The sequence below is a fragment of the Pinus tabuliformis genome, chromosome 1_2 (assembly GCF_031772625.1).
Source record: "Pinus tabuliformis cultivar Carrire ecotype Pingquan chromosome 1_2, CPIR1, whole genome shotgun sequence".
Taxonomy (NCBI): domain Eukaryota; kingdom Viridiplantae; phylum Streptophyta; class Pinopsida; order Pinales; family Pinaceae; genus Pinus; species Pinus tabuliformis.
The window spans coordinates 486,721,657-486,735,020 of record NC_142298.1 but is presented as its reverse complement, the minus strand read 5'-3'; positions in this window follow the sequence as shown (position 1 = coordinate 486,735,020).

Here is a 13,364-nt window from a genome sequence, read left to right as displayed (position 1 = left end):
AAGCGAAGTTCTGGGCTCATTCTACTAGCCCTCTTATCTATGACATAACCTCATACTTTCTCAAGAAGAGTGAGAGCTTAAGGACTCTGATCTTGATGGACCGAAAGGCTATTTGATGAGCTCAAAAAATTCCAAGCATCTTGACAAAGTAATTTTACAAGATCTGAAGTCTTCAAAATTGCATGCTAATGTAGTAAATGCAAGATGTCATAATGTATGATTAGTATGTACCATATTAGAAAGATGTTGAATATTCCTTAAAAGGTTTTGAGTATTATTAAAGTATTCTGAGCATAAACCTTTATTGTAAATTCTAGAAGAAAGTCATCCTTTCTAATTTCAGGAGGACCAAGATCCTCTCTCTATACCTGTGCATAGAAATACATGATCGAGTTTCATTCTAAGCATTATTATTGTTACAAGAGGATCGAGACATATACATTTTACCTGCATATTAAAGGATCCTAAATTTGTATATTAAGCCTTTGTTTTGGACAAGTTTTAAGTGATCATAGTCTCAAGTTGAAAGGCATGTGCATGAGTCTCTTTTTGAATCCCTAAAAGGTTTTCCATTGTCACCTTTTCAAATGGAGTCGAAAGAACTATTGAAAGGATACACTTGTACATAGAATATATCCAATATCAATGGTGTTTTTGACCCGGTTCTGAGCTTAAGTCTTGTTTAAAGAATTCTGAAAAGCATACTCTACACCTATGCATCAAGAAATCAAAATTCTGAGCACGTTTCTTGTTTAGATTGTCCTATTGGAAGTGTAGATCAATTCTCTCATTTGTCTCAAATCATATCCGAGATAATGGCCTAATTGGAACTATATAAGGAGTAATTTCAGTCTTATAAAGAAACACATCTAGATCTCCTCTTGTTATGGGTATAAACACACTTCAAAAGGACATAAATTCAAGCATCATTCATCTTCAAAAGGGATCCAAGCCTCCTATTCTAATTCTGAGCAAAAGAGACCTAGATCGAATCGCTTAAAGGCACATCCAACTTATCTTCAAAACTATAGTCACCATTGATCAAGATAGAATTTGATGACTTGTGTAAGTGGCATAAGAAGACAAATCAATGAGACGATCTTCATCGAAAGGTACATCTATTTGAATTTATAATGGTCAAGGAAAATTCATTTTGGCATCTTCAAATCACACATATTTCTTTCTCCTATTTTGATTGGTTCAACCTCCAAGGGCATATATTATCTTCACACATGCAAGAGTTTGACTAGGCATTTTATCTCTGTGAGGATTTCCAGTTTCAGCTAGAATTAACCAACTTCGACAGAGGTTAATTTGACCTATTTTTATTGTGATTTTTGGAGGGTTGACTCTGTTTGACTAAGCCACATTGAAAGACAAAAAATTGAGGAAATATGGGTAGGTTTGACCTACTTTGACCTCATGCCTGAGGTGGTAGTTTGACAATTGGTTGACCTTCTACTCGACCAAGTTTAACCACTCCAAAGTTGATTGTCTTGCTGTTGTTTGACTCTCAAGAGAGGACGAGTTCCTGTCTCTCACTGAGCTATCTTGGAAGCATTTGACCAGCTTTTGGATTTATGGTTAGGGTAGAGTTTGACTTTTATTGACTGAGGGAAGAATTACAGACTTTGACTGGGCCATTTATAGAGAGATAGAGTTTGTCAGTCAAGGCCTTGCTTATGTGACATTTGACAATGCTAGTTATGATGATGTTGATACTTAAGATGGCTTACCAATCCAACTCTTCTTATGATACTTGATGTAATCAATGTACTTGTTTAAAGAAAACCTAATTCTGTTTGCCCTAGTTTTTCTCAACATGGCATCAAAGCTAAGGTCAATTGTATAAGGGAAAGATTGAAGGTCACAAGAGGTCTCAAGGTTGAAAAATACGTACTTTCTCCTAGGCCAACATTCTAGATAAGGTGAAATCCAAGTTTTGGGCATAAATTCAAGACCTTATCACTGTGATAAGAGAAAATTCCTATAAAAAAGTAAGCATAGGTGTTTTAAGCCTATTTTCAAGAGACCGAACAATCAAGAAAGCCATCTTCTCAAGATCAAACTCATTTCTAATTGGATCAAAATTATGGGCACTGTATGTAGCCCTATTCTCAATTTTAGAACCAAAGACTTGCATTCAAAAATAATTTTAGTTTGGAGGAAAACAATACCACTATTTGTAAGGGTCCGAATAGCCTACTCTCAAGTCCTAAGAAGGTTGAAGCCTTTAGCAAGAGAAGCAAGGTTCTGGGCATCAATCAAAATATCCGTTCTATCCATTACATGAAGATGAATTCTCTGAAGTATCCTCAGATCCGAGCCTCAAAAGTTCAGGGCATTTTTTGTTGATAAGTGACAATTTTTTATTAAAGATTGCATTAAGTCTCTCCATCAAGTAAAGAACTAGGTATAGTCACTTTATAAAGGAACTGAGTGTCTTATAAAGGAGTGATAGAAGAAGCCCTATAAGTCTTGATTCACAATCACGTGGCATTCAGAGAAGAGTCCAAAAAATTATGGACTTACTACATGTATTACAGGACCAAAATCTTGAACATAATCACCTAGAATAAGACCAATATTCCTCTATGTCTCAGTATAGACCTGGATTAATTTTTGAAGGGCAGACATCATCTACAATTAAGGTAGGTCTTGCGAACTTGCATAGTTACCCTATACTCCTTACAAGTTCTATTTTGTGAAGTCGAGACACTGCGGCACAAGAGTGCAGTCACCAAACATAAATATACTTGTTCTCTAAAGCACAAATAGTCAATCAAGAGAGTCGGCCTTCAAGTGGTCTAGTAGAAGAATCAAATTTCTAAGTATATAATAAGTAAGAAGTATATTCACTATGTGATTCAAACCTATTCTCTAGTGTCTTGGTAAAGGTTGTTTTGAGAAATTCCGAATATGTATTCGTCATCCTTATCACTTCAAGAGAGATTCAAAGACAAGTTCTGAGCATAGTTGTAGTTTAAAGTCCTACTTGAAAGGGGAAGTTTGGAAGTAATAAAAAAATAATTGAGAAGAAATAATCTCCAACAGATATTGTCTTTGAATCTATAATAACCTTGGAGGAATCTCAAGAAGTGAATTTGGAATAATTTTTGGAACAACTCGAGGAAGGAAATTTGGCTCATCCTAGCCATTAGACAAGTGTTGAAACTTTTCCATTTGAGATGTCTTCATTTTGCAAGGAAGGACACAAGCTCGAAGGTAATTCTAACTACCAAGGGTTGAGGAAGAGGATAGACCTCATCCTCATTGGGAATAATGCTATGGATTATGTTATAGGCAATGTTATAGAACCAGAGGAGAAGGTTACATATGCATGGAATAAATATTTCAAAGTTAAGATTAGGGCTGAAAGGATATTGGTGGAGTTAATTAAAGATACCATTATCCATTTTGTGGCAGAGTTAAATAAGGCAAGGACATCTATGAGAGATTGAATAAGATGTATTCAGTGAGAATCTTAGGTCAAAATATTTCACTAAGGAGCAGGTTGTTCAAAGAAAGATTTCCTTTTGAATAAGACATTGCATCCCATCTTATGAAGATGTCTCAACTAAGAGGTCAGTTGCATGCTCTTGGTGAAACAATTATTGATGCAGAAATGACAACCTATGTTCTCAATGCACTTCCTCTAGAATGAAATTCCTTTGTGACAAACATATTATCAATAAAGGAAACAACCAGTTTCAATGAACTTTGGTCCAATGTGTAATGGAAGAATCCTGGATGAAGGAAAAAGAGGAAAATGATCCTCTTGGAAAGTCTCAAGCTTATGCAACAAGGAGTAAAACATTGGGCAAAGGAAAGTTTGAAATATCTCATCATCCAAGGAATAAGGTTGACGTCTCAAATGTAATATCATTCAAGTAAAATGAGTTGGGTCACCTTTGAAGGGAATGCCTAAAACTTGTGAAGGAATCCAATCAAAGGAAGGATGGAGCACATGTACCCAAAGAAGTCAATGAACCTGAGAATAAGATGGTAAAATAAGAAGATCCTAGGGATATCTCCTTATAAAATTATTCCATCATCATGGTTTTGTATAGTTAGAGTAGGACATGCAGTTTCATTGGTAGAATGCACAACATCATGGTTTTCATATTGTATTTAAACATTTTATGGTTTATATGTTGTTCACATGTCACAACAATTAGCTAGCAAGAATAAAATTCATGTTGCAAATTGATGAAAGATATAATAGGATCATTTAAGGATCCCTTATGTGATGACATGGAGTGATTTATTTTAGGGATAATGACCATGATGGTATCATCACTATTTTTTTTTTCTAACTTGAAACAAGCTTCTTGGAAGATTGATTAATTCAATTGCAACATGAAAGATCTCATCTGGGAGATGAGAGGAAGTTGGTAAAATGCTAGATGACTGGCTGAGATATGGTGATGCCATTACACTAAATAAGACTCTAATGATGAGTGGAAAAATACCGTAATGATGATGACAAAGACTTGATATGACCCTGGATACTGAAAGAAGACTTGTTTCAGGATGATGATGGCTTGGATTAGCGATTTTAGCACTTAGTCCAAAGAAGTTGGCATAATACACAATGATAATAGGTTGAAGATGGTTAGATAATGATGTCTTGATAGATAACTTTCCTAATGTTTAAAAGGATCCATGTTCAAGCCCCATGATGATCTATTGTAGCTTATGTAGATTGATGATATGGAAAATGATGATAGATCCTATCCCAACAATAAAACTACTGATGCAAAGAGTTCCTCAATGTTTGAAAATTGAAGTCCTCAAATATATTGACGATGAGCTATGATTAGCTACTGTAATTATCTTAGATATATAATATCTATTGATGGATGCATATCTCAGTTGAGAGGGAGCTTTGGTTACATTCCATATGTGATGGGAATAGGTATATCCTCTTTGTTTGAGAGAGTGATGATGTTGGACACCCATCCTCGGTTAAGAGGGAGTGGAGGACATGGTTCTCTACTTCATGTGTCATGCACAAGACCAAGACTATCAACCGTAAGTCTTAGTGAAGGCCATGATAGGAGAATGACATCCAAAGTATTGGGTATGCATCTAAGATCGATACTTCTTTGTTTTGGAAGCTCACACGTATGGGAAGAAAGTTATCTCTGTTCAGATTTTGAGCTAGAGGAGAGTAGCAAATCAAGTTATAGATAGAAGCATTGTTATTTGGGTGGATGGCCTATGACTTGGTGAGTTGTCCTGATCAAAGGTCTTGGAAGTCCTCCTTGAATTTCTATAAGAAGATAAGTTTTTGGGTTTTTCCCCAATGGAGGGGTTTTTCCTAGGCATGGAGCCTATTTTTGGTGTTCTTATTTGCATTGTGATATTATTTATTGGAATTGTATTGATGATGAACAAAAAATAATAATGATGATGATGAACTAACATTATATTACAAGAATTGTCAATATAAGGAGAGAAAACGTTATAAAAGAAACCCTAATTCTGTTTGTCCTAGTTTTTTCAACATCTATGGCCTTGGAAGATTTCCAATGTAGAAATAAAATAAAAATAATATATATATATATATATATATATATATATATATATTGAAATGAAATCAAATGCAACGCAAAGCTAAATCATGCACTTGGTAGCCAAGTGCTTGGTGGGATAAAGTTGAGTAGTATGTTGATGAGTTTTTTTCTTGTATATTACTCCAACCCTAGTTAATCTTTCAAATCCATATATGCGAATGAAAGTACCTGTAAAACAAAGCAAGGAGGGGAAGTTGGATGAGATAAATAATTAATAAAATAGAAAAAAATCATACCAGTGCCTTATGCCCAATTAATAGAGTAAGAGTTCCTCCTACCGCCCTACATGAAAAATGACAATTTATGGTCTTTCACTCAAATACAAAAACAATGGTCAAAGAAAGACATACTAGATTTTTTTTTCATGGAAAAGTTTCTTATAAAACTTTATGTAACTCCTACTCGGCCAAAAAGTACAAAATAACAAACAAATTTTGTTGTCTCATCTAAACCCTTACCATTTTGAGCTTTTATTTTTGTTTATTTTTGTTTTTGTTTTTGTTTTGTTTTTTTGTTTTTTGTTTTTTGTTTTTGCTTTTGTTTTTATTTTATTTTTGTTTTTGTTTTTTCTTTTTCTTTTTGTGAGATAGTTGTTCCACTTCAACATTCAAATTGATATTAGTTGTCCTACACATATTCATAGGCAAACTTAGATTAAATTTGACAAAATATTAAATTTATTTGCTTGAATAAATAATAATTTAAAAGGACTTGAGTGCATGAATACCTGAATGAGCTCCTCTTGGTTTCGAGAATAAATTGTTGGAGTAGTTTAATCTTGGAGCAAACTTCCCTCCACTCGATGAAGCAACAATGAAGCAACCATTGAATTTTTTGTTTCTCTGTTGGATCGAGGGTGTTTTGCTGCAAGATTATCCAAATACTAATTTATTCTCTATTGAACAGGGCCAACCACATGAAGGTGGGAGCTCTCATGGACCCTCCCCCGCTCACATCACTCTCAATTCCCCAGTACCCAATCTATTTGCTATATAGGAAATAGTTGAAAGCAAGACATAAAGATACATTAAAAAAAATAGAAAACATTCATTCATTCACTTATAAATCCACAAAATAGAAAACATTCATTCATTCAAATAGAAAACAATAATTCATTCATTTGTAAATCCACATAAAGAAACATATAACAATTATTCATTAACATATAACATTCATTCATCATTAATCATAGACATAAAATACTTCATCTCAAATTAATTTTTTTTATCATCAAGGATAATTTGAAACAAAAACATTCTAATATTTTGCAAATGAAAAATCACAACTTTTTATTAAGATAGACGAAAGTTACATGTGCACATGCCATGAGGCATTCAATCTCTTAGTAAAAAATGCAGTAATCATTTTTTATTAGGTTTATTTCTCTTTTTTATTATGTAGTTAGCAAGGATGTGTTTATCTTGGCCCCCTTTAGTTGTTGTGGTATCTAGCATAATATGTCTTGTTGCTGAACTAGTCCTATGACTATGTTGCTGCAAGTGGGACCGAGCATCACCTGCAATAAGAAAGAAATGTTAAATTCATATTTATAGTTATTATTATTACAAATGTTTTATTAATAAAAAGAGTAGTAGAGTGTCCTTTACCTATTTCGGTAGTGGAGGGAAGAAAAATACTTTCGGATGTGGCCATATGTTCCTCCTCTTCTGTGGCCTCATCCTGTACATGCTCTGGTGTAGAAACAAGAAAGGTTATAATTGATACACCATTTGCATTTAAATATTTTTAATTGTATTCCATACTACAATTTTTTTTTATAACTTATGAAATTCATCCAGTACTAAGCTCATTAGTCTCAAGAGGCACTCCACCGTTAGTAGGATCCTGTGTTGTATCTAAATTGCTTGCCTGCTTCTTACAATTAAGCACATTACTTTATGTCCAAAAATAATAACCAATAGACTGTACAAGTAATCATTTATAAATGATATTCATTGCTTTTATTTTCTTGAGTGTTAGTTTGGGTGGTGGAAAACTGTGAAGATACCAAGCTTGTCCTACGTTCAACCACGACTTGATATCCATGCTTGAAAGAAAGCTTTAGGTCTTCCTCCATGGGAGCCTCTTTGAATTGTGACCCCTGCAATTTTGCATGAGAACATGAATTTTTCTTATTATGTGATAATAAATTAAAATTGTTAAGAATTTATAATTTGGATGCAATTTTTTTTTATATACTTACAATTTTTTCAGCTAGTTTCAAGTAACCACCCCGACCAAGATGATGTCGCCAATGTTTGGCTATTCTGGCCATCGTGTCTTTGGAAGTATCTGGGATCCTATATTTAAAACATTGAAAAACTTAGTTAGATGTTGCAATGCTAATAAAACATCATAATTTAATTATTAAAACGGCCTCATACCTTCCTGGTTCGGGTGGTGTCTTCCCTTCTTTTCAGAGTGCATTCTCGTTTGCATCTTCCATGAGTGCTCTCCACTCCATATTTGGAATCGATGGAGGGAGATTATGCGGCCTTGCCCTTTCCAATTGAGACCTATACTAGTCCCACAAATATTTTAAATGTAGGCCTGCCTTTGAGGTAATTGCAGTTTTGTTGAAGGTACCGTCACCAAACAGGCAAACCATCCTAGTAATAAGTTCATCTTTTAACTTTGGAACTTTGGGATTTCAAGTTTTTGCGATTTGTGGGCCCAAATATTTCCAAGGTCATGTCATACAAACGCCTATAGAATACATCGAGAAAGAACATCCTCCCGCTCCCGCTGGCGATTTCAAACTGCCTGCGCGCCTGACTGGTTCGTGGCCCTGCCTGGCAGGCTGCAGCCAGTCCCTGCCCCCTTCGTCTGCATCGCTTCCTCCTTCAGGCCTCCCGCCCCTTTCCCGCTGGTCCCTTCCTTGGGCTCTTGAGCTGGCTTCTCAGACCTAAATGGCTGAGAACGCCCCCCCTCCCCCTGACCCTGAGAATCACGCAGAACTTTTTGCCTCTCTAATCCCAGGCAATGCAGCAGCAAAACCTCGTCCTTCTGTCTCTAAGTTCATCAAGAAGCTGGATGAAATCCCAGAGGTATCTCTTCCCCCATCTCTGCCAAGGAAATCAACAATCACTCTCGCTGAAAGAGGTTTAGTTGGCCAGTTCACTGGCCTGTGGCCCTCCCCAAGAACAGTCCAAAAATGGGTGGAGCGAAACTGGATCACAATGACACAAGGGAAAATAGCCATCAGATTCTGTGGAAGGGGCTACTACACATTCATTTTTGAAACCAAGGAGGACAGGAATCTAATATTCAGAAACGACCCCTATTTCATGGACCAAAGAGGCCTCTATCTGAATAGATGGACCCCAGACTTCGACCCAGAAATGGACATCCCAAGTGCAGTTCCAGTTTGGGTCCGTCTCCCTCATCTGCCGCTACATTGTTTGGGAGACGAATCAGTGAAGGCCATCGGGAACGCAGTAGGCAAATTCATAGACAGATCTAAGCCAAGGGAAAACATGCATGCATGCGCAAGGATATGTGTAGAAGTTGACTTGGGGAAAGGCCTTCCAGAAGCCATAAAGATCAAAGTCGACCAATGGACGCACATCCAACAGCTGGACTATGAGCAGCTGCCCTTCAAATGCAAGGTATGTCACGAATATGGACACTTTGCGAATAGATGTAGTAAAAATAAATCAAATGAATCCACTGAAGATGAAGAATCACCAAATGACCAATGGGAACATGTAAAAAGGAAAAAACCTTCTCACCCTCAAGGGACTAGCTCCAAGCCTCCTCTGAATAACCCCCTCCCTCCCCCTCCCCCCCTTGATAGCTCAGCTCCCTCCATCCCTTCCACCTCCAACCCTTTTGAATCCCTGGCAGTGGAAGATCCTTCCTCTCCTCCCCCCTCCCCTCCCCCCTCCCCTCGCACCACCCTAGCTGTCATTTCATCTCAGATCCCTCAGCTTTCTACGCCCCCGACTATTGAAAGAATCCTCACTAGAAACAAACTGAAAGAGACCTCTCTTACCTCAGAACCTCCAAGAAAAGCAGGCCAAAAATCAAACAAGGAACTTCGAGACGAGGCAGCAGCAAAAGAGATGGCCACGGGAGCTCAACAACCAATGGAAACCTTTCTAGACAGGCAAAAAGGAAGTGGGGAAAAAACCAAGGAGAGAGGTGGATCTCACCAAAAATATGGTAAATGATGAATATGGTCTCTTAGAACTGTAGGGGAATGGGCTCCTCTCTAAAAATAAATGCAATCCGAGATTTAATTAATCAGGAGCAGCCAGACTTTCTCCTCATCTAGGAGACCAAAACATCAGAACAAGATTTTCAAAAGCAAGTGAAAAGATTCAAAAATTTTGAAGGTTACTCAATAGGATCAGAAGGAGTCTCTGGAGGCATTGGAACCCTCTGGAACAGGAACAAATGGACTCATATCAACCTCCAAGCGTGCAACTGGTGGATCAAAACAGAGCTCAGAAAAAAAGCTTCTCAAGAAATATTCAGCATATATAATATCTACGCACCAAATCATTATCGGGATAAAGCAAGATGTTGGGAATTATTAACTCTGGAACTACAGTCCCTTAATGACAGTAAAATAATTTTGGGCGGAGATCTGAACCTTATAAGAAACGTGGAAGAAAAACTTGGGGGGAAATACTATGCAGATCCCTCCAGAGAGGCATTGGAGGACATAATCCAAACTCACAACCTTTTAGACATCCCTCCCTCCAACGGGAAATTCACATGGAGTAATAAAAGAATAGGCAGCCATAACATTAAAGAGAGGCTAGACAGGTTTTTATTGCAGGAAGGAATCATAGCAAGCTTCTCCTTCATCAAAATCAAAATCATCCAAGCCTCGGCCTCCAATCATAAGCCAGTAGCGATCAGCATGGAAAGAGGGAGAAATTAGGGGCCCCTCCCCTTCAAGTATAATAAAATCTGGGATCAAATTGAAGATTTTCACTCCCTGGTTCAATCGCATTGGGCACTGGAAGTCTGGGGGTCGCCTCACTATGTATGGGAAAACAAATTAAAGTCTCTTAGAACAACTATCAAACAGTGGGCCAAGGTGTATGCTGCCACAGAAAAAAAGAAAAAAACTAATCTCCTCATGCAAATGGAGAAGTGGAATGAAGACAAGGAGAACATTCAACCCTCCAATGAAGATCTCAGCCATGAAAAGGAAATGTTTAGAGAGCTCTACAGACAAAATCGAGTAGAAGAAGAGGAACAAAGACAAAATTCAAGGTGCATATGGCTATGGGCGGGCGACAAAAACACAGCCTTCTTTCATAACAATATAAAAATCAGACGTGCAAGGAACCAGATAGACAAAATCGAGGTGGATGGACAAGAGCTCAATGACCAAGATGAAATAAAGGAGGCTGCCTTTAGCCATTTTAAATCCCTCCTAACAGCAGGCCCTCAGCAACAAGACAGCTCCGCCTTCCTCAGTGCTATAGAGAACAAAATATCAGATCTACAAAACAGAAACTTGGATCAGGAGGTCATAGAAGAGGAGATCAGGGAGGCGGTTTTTAGCATGCAACAGGACAAGGCCCCAGGGCCTGATGGTTTCACGGTGGCTTTTTATAGAAATCACTGGGATACTATCAAAAAAGATTTTGTGCGGATGGTTAAAAATGTCTTTAGAAATCACAAGATGGGAGACAACACAAAATCCTCTCATCTGGCTCTCATCCCCAAGGACATCAACCCTCGCTCCTTTGATCGCTTTCGGCCAATCTCCCTCTGCAATGTGTCCTACAAGATTGTAACCAAAATTCTGGCCAACAGGCTCAAAACGCTTCTTCCCCACTTAATATCAGCAAATCAAGGAGGATTTGTCCCCCACAGACAAATCACAGACAATGTAATCCTTATTCAAGAGGCAATCCACAGCAGCCTCAGCAGGCAGGAGCGAGGAATGATCATCAAACTCGACATGGCAAATGCCTTCGACAGAGTCGACCACCATTTTCTAATTGAAGTTCTGAAAAAGTTTGGGATATCAAACAACTTTATAAGCACTATCTCGGGGTGCATCTCCAATCCTTGGACTGCTCCTTTGATAAATGGTCGACCTAGCAGGTATTTCAGAAGCACCAGGGGATTGAGGCAAGGCTGCCCTCTCTCCCCGTTTTTATTCATCATCATGGCTGAAACTCTAAGCATCCACTTAGAAAATCTTTGCAAACAAAAATTGATAACAGGTATTGGAATAGAAAGAGGGACCAAAGAGATCAATCACTCGCTTTTTGCGGACGACACCTTGCTCATCGGGGGAGCCTCAAGCACAATGGAAAAAAGGTTCAAGAAAGTTCTGGATGCCTTCCTAGCTGCCTCTGGAGGGAGGCTGAACAACATGAAATGCAAGATCTACACTTGGAATGTTCCTGAACAAATCCAACAAAGAATTTCCTTGATCCTGGATATTCCAGTACAAAGGAACTGGAGCTTTTTTTCATATCTAGGCCTACCTCTTGCAAAAGAAACAGTGAAGACTGAAATATGGGTTAAACACATAGAGAAAATGAGAGGCCTCCTTCAAAGTTGGGGAGTCTCTTGGTTAAATCTGGCCGGCAGATTGATCCTCATAAAAGCTATACTCTCTGCTCTACCTATCTTCCAATATGCGACCACTCTGGCACCTGCCAGCACCCACAAGCACATGGATTTATTAATGAGAAGCTTCTTATGGAAGGGGGGTAAGCAAGACTCCAAGAAATTCAGCCTTGTCAAATGGGACCAAGTCATCCTCCCCTACAACAAAGGTGGGCTTGCTATCAAAATCCCGAGTTTTTCAAATCGGGCTATGGGATTCAAACTCATCTGGAGATTTCTCAATGACAAAGGAACCTGGTGGGTGGAAGTTCTGAAGAAGAAATACCTGAATGGCCCTTTTTTTAATCTACTTTCAGACCCAATAATTGAAAGACCTTGTACCCCGGTTTGGAAGTTAATCAAAAAAGTCCTCCCCCAGTTTAGAGAAAACATTTCCAAAGTTCCTGGAAGCGGCAAGGAAGTTAATATATGGACTGACAAGATCACGGGAACAAGACCGAGAAGTCACATTCGAAATTTCAGGCCTCTGCAAAGCTGGGTGGAAGCAAACCATCTAACATCATTATTTCACATTTCAAATTGGGATCAAAATAATTGGCAGGGCTGGAAGGACATCCAAACCCCCAATGAACTCAAAGAGCTATGGCATAACCTTAAGGTCTCTCTTACAGGCGCAGCTCCCACTCATAGAGAGAAGGAGGACAGGTACATATGGGACCCAAGCGGGGGGAAATACATTGTAAAGGAAGGTTACAAATTTCTTCAGGAATCCACCCAGGTAACTAAATGGAAACTTTCCACAGCTGTCTGGAAATCTGAATGTATTCCCAAAGTCAAACACTTCAACTAGACCCTTCTCAAAGGAAAGGTGCTCACGGCAGAAAACTTAAGGAAAAGAGGGATTCTGGGGCCTTCAATCTGTTGATTCTGTCGCGCTGAGGAGGAGATCAGCCATCACATTTTCTTACACTGCCCTCTTATTCAAAGTTGCCGGTCACAGATAGTCAAACCAATGAAAATTGAGGGGACCTTTGATCAAATAACCAATCTTCAGGAACATTGGACAAGAAGCTATCCTTTTCCCAAGAAAGGCAAAAATATCATCATCCGCATATGGAAGTGTATCCCGGCCACTTTGAGCTGGCAAATCTGGTTGTCAAGAAACAATTGCACCTTCAATGAAAAGAAGCCCAACATCTCCAGCATTCTGGCTAAAACAACAGCGCTCATATCAGAAAC